This window comes from Colobus angolensis, unplaced genomic scaffold, assembly GCF_000951035.1.
Source record: "Colobus angolensis palliatus isolate OR3802 unplaced genomic scaffold, Cang.pa_1.0 Scaffold41, whole genome shotgun sequence".
NCBI classification, from domain to species: domain Eukaryota; kingdom Metazoa; phylum Chordata; class Mammalia; order Primates; family Cercopithecidae; genus Colobus; species Colobus angolensis.
Window position 1 is genome coordinate 1,806,482 of NW_012117488.1, and position 4,343 is coordinate 1,810,824.

The 4,343-nt window shown below is 39.7% G+C and overlaps 1 protein-coding gene across 1 annotated transcript in view; it reads right to left on the minus strand.

Annotated features, from left to right (window-relative positions):
- Positions 1 to 4,343, minus strand: part of LRRC8C (leucine rich repeat containing 8 family, member C) — a 48,303-nt gene that overhangs the window by 7,425 nt on the left and 36,535 nt on the right. The window lies entirely within an intron of this gene.

Here is a 4,343-nt window from a genome sequence, read left to right on the forward strand (position 1 = left end):
GTCACCAATCTGGGAAGTATATCACCTTCTCAGACTCAATCTTGAGTTAGATGTCCCCAAAGATTGTATCAGTCTGTGTATGAGAAGCAGAAAGATAAGAACGAGGAACTATGAAAGAAATTCCTATTTTGTTTCCCCCCTCTTTTTCTACACATATTCTAGACCGTATATATAGATTAATACGAATGAATGTAATGGAAATTTTGCTAAGCTTTTATAAAAACTATTCCTTCAGAGAGAGATAAACAAATACAGAAGTGTTCAATAGTAAAATAATTGTTTAGGTTTGCTAGCATTTCACACAAAATATTACATTGAGAACCACCATCCTTCTACCAATGCTTCAGTTTGTTGAAAAGAATATTAAGCTGTAAGAATGTCCAGCCGACTCAAAAAATTGCAATTTGGGAAAGAGAGAATGAATGCACCCTTTTTGAAGATAAGGTAGGATGTGACAGAATACACACTGAATCGACCTAGAGGAATCATCTTCAGGAGGAGGCCCATGTAAGTGGAACTCTATAAACAAAAAGTTGACAATTCAAAGGAAGAATAACCAAAGAGTATTCAGCAATGACATGTGGAATTAATAATGCAGGGAAAGTCTATTTGTACCTTAAAATGTCAAATGGCTGGAAATCCACAATGTTTAGTGATTCTGCACCAACAGTGGTTAGTGATTTTGCCACATCAAAGTCCTTTACCTTGATTATAGGCATAGAAACTGAACCCATTGTAAAGTGGTCTGCTATAGCATGGTAAGGTGACCACAAGCTGGTGACAAGGGAACTAGCATCCCACCATATAGAAGCACGAGGCTGACGACAGAGTGAAGCACCCAACACTTCGTAAAGTGTCTAGTACATGGAAGACCACCAGTGTATATTTGCTGAGAAAGGAAATGAATCCAAAATTGCCAATAGTCCTTCCAGTTCAGGGTTGTTATCAGTCTGGGTGTGCAGGACACCTCTTCCAGGAATGAAGATGAAGATGGTGATTACAGTGATGACAGCAGCAAACTTCTGTTGTGCTTAATATGCAATTGATCGTCTTTTCATAAAGTCATGGGCATTAATTCTGTTAATTGCCCTCTTAATCAGATGACAGCAAGCACTCTTATTATTTCCATTTTATAGATGAGGAGACTGAGGCATGGACTCAGGTTAAGTAACTTGCCTAATGTCATCTAGCTCAGAATCACCTAGACCCAGAGCCCATATCCGCACTTTCCCGAATGTCTAGGATTAAGTCAGAAGGATCCCAATTTGACTTTATCTTAACAAATCATTTTGCACAAGCAAGTCACATTTTACGGAAAAGGCTTACTGCTTGCCATGTCTTATGCAGATAACAAGAAATGAGATTGCGGGAAGAGAGGAGGTTTCACCACAAGATTTATAAAGTTCTGTCTTGGAAGATACAGCAGGGGGCAACTATTTACTATTTAAATCAAAAGAATGCAGGTAAGAACAACAAATGCGATTGCATTTAGAGGATTCAGATGGCTACTGAGATGTGAGAATTCAGCAGTGGTCTTCAAACATTTCTATTACTTAGAGGAAAATGTTGAGTATGCCTACCCACTATATTTATGTCTTCCTATAATTAATGAATATTGACATCAATCAATATGTCAAATAATCAAAAAGCTAACTTATTTCAAGTTTAAAATAAATATAGAGAAAAGTTTTCACTTTTATTTTGCATATCAATGGAGCATTCATCATATTTCTCGGGATTCAAGCACCATACTTTGGAAACCCCTGGAATAAAATAAAAACAAAAAACAAACAAACAAAAAACCACCAGGAGAAAACTCAGACAAATACTAGACTATCTTGAAGAAACATAAAAGAGAAGGGCTTGGGATCATGTTCCAGATGCTTTCCTGTTCATGATCTCATTTAATGCTCCAACAACTTGGGAAGTAGGCAGAGGGAGGGGGCCAGAGATCAGCAGGGAAAAGGAATGTGCTTCCTTGAGCACATTCTTCAAGAGTGACACCCTTGAACTATTGTTAATATGACATTGTTAATTATATGATGAACATACAGGCCAGGCACAGTGGCTCACGCTTGTAATCCCAGCACTTTGGAGACCCAGGCGGGCAGATCATGAGGTCAGGAGATCGAAACCATCCTGGCTAATATGGTGAAACCCCGTCTCTACTAAAAATACAAAAAATTAGCCTGGCTGCCGTATAGGATTGTAGGTTATGCACTGTAGCAGGGTGCCCAGCTGAAGGGCAAGTGTAGGCTGAAATCTAGCTTGTGTACCTCTCACTCAGCTGTGTGCACTTGGGGTTATGGCCACACAGTGCAACTGTGCTTTTATATTTTGCACAAAAATGTCTAATTAGCTGGAATCTGCCATGCTGGAGAAGTAGGTCACATTCTTTCCATTCAACAGAAGAAGAAACTGACCAAGGTTTAGAAAACTTCAATGACCTGCACACGTTCACGCAGTTAGGAAATGGCAGAACAGGAATTTAAACCTGTCTTTTCTTTCCAGCCTAGTGTTCTTCCACCACTCCCCACATTCTTCTCATTTCACCTAGCTTCTGCTAGGATGGCTTTGTAGAGAACAGCCCAGTGTAGGAAGCTTATACCACAGGCAATCTCCAGAAGTTCTCTTCACTCTTTTGACTTCATATTTCTCTTTCATTCCTTCATGAAGATATTTTTTGAAGCGTGCCTACTCAAATCTCAGGAGAATAAAGACAGTGATCTATTTTCTAAAAGCTGTTAATCATCCAGAAATGAGCCCTGAGAAGAAAACAATACTGGAATTTAGTCACTAAGAACAGTAGCATCTCATGTTGCTGAGGGAACACATCACAAGAAGATTCCTGCAGAGAGGCAGCTCTGAGTAGAATTCCAAAAGAATGTGAGGGCTGGCTGTCAAATCCAGGACTACAAAAAGAAACAGCCAGGTTAAGAGGTCCAACAGTAAACAGTATGAAGACTTAAACAGTGCCATAGCTACAAGAGTGAGGAAGTTACCCTCCGTGTTAAATAGAAACTGTATTTCTGAACACTGCAATGTTGGGAAGAACTGAGAAAAGGATCAGAATTTTCAAAGAGAAAAATAAGGAAAAAAAAATAAGGCAGGCAGGCTTCTTTCTTCTCTTCTTTCTTCTTTTTCCTTCTTCTTCCGTCTCCTTCTCCTTTTCCTTCTTCTTCTTTTAACAAAAAAGGTTAAACAGTGTTTTTGCCATGTCTGTGTAACAGTAGCCTGTGAGAATTAGGAAGTTTTTGTTTTATCTTTCCTATCCTTTTGAGAAGTCTGCCTAATCAGACCTATACTCCACGTTTCTTTTTCTTTACACAGTAATTTAAAGATCAGGGTGGAAAACAAGCCTTAAAGAAAGGCTACAAAGCAAATCTCAAAAGAATAGTTGTAGGGTTTCAGGCTGTTGGTACAGGACTAAGAAAGAGTGCTTGGAGTAGGGGCAGGGAGAAAGTGCCCAACCGCATCCCCTTTTACAAAGCCCCGAGGCTCAGTTAATCACCAGCAGCTCATCCACACACATCATCACATGGAGGAATTCCACCATTTTCTTTCAAGGACAACTCTCAGCTGCTTTTGGAGGAAAAAGGCTTGAGAATGGAGTTACATGGTGTCTTTATGTAGGAAGAGGGAGAGAAAAAGGGGGAAGAAATTGGGGGAAGAGGTGAAGAAAAAAATCAAAATGAACAAGAGAACCTGATCCAAAATGCATAAAAGTGAGAAAAATTAATATTCTAAAAGCTGCTATGGGAATTCCGAGAATTCTTAGCATGAAATCATTTATGGTAAGGAAAATGTCTAAGTGAAGGAGGAAAAGAGGGACACAGAAGCATGAGACACTGGGAGCAAGGGTCGGATTAAGCCAAGGTACAAAGAGACAGCTAAACTGCCTACTTTACATTGGAGTGAACAGGCTTGGAAGTAGGAGGAGGTGAATCAGGAGAGCACGGACACGGACAGGCTAGAAGGGAAGAAGAAAATTAGGTCAAGCCACACAGCAGGTGGTTGGAGTATATGCTCATTATTTCTATTTTGAGATACAAATACCTTTCAATCTCTCTCAAATCTTTAGTAAAATCTGCTACACACACACACACTCACACACACACGCCAGCCACACCTTTTATGAATGCATTTTGTAGAATCACAGCAAATTTCACGCCGTGATCAAAGTTATACAGAGTTTACCTGGGATAGGTAATCTAAGGGTTTCCATGGAAGCAGAAACTGGGACCATGGGAACCTAATCCTTCTAGGAACCTGACTGGGGGCATTAGATTGGGGATTGACCCAATATTCTCTGGATCTTTTTTTTTTTTTTTTTTGAGACGGAG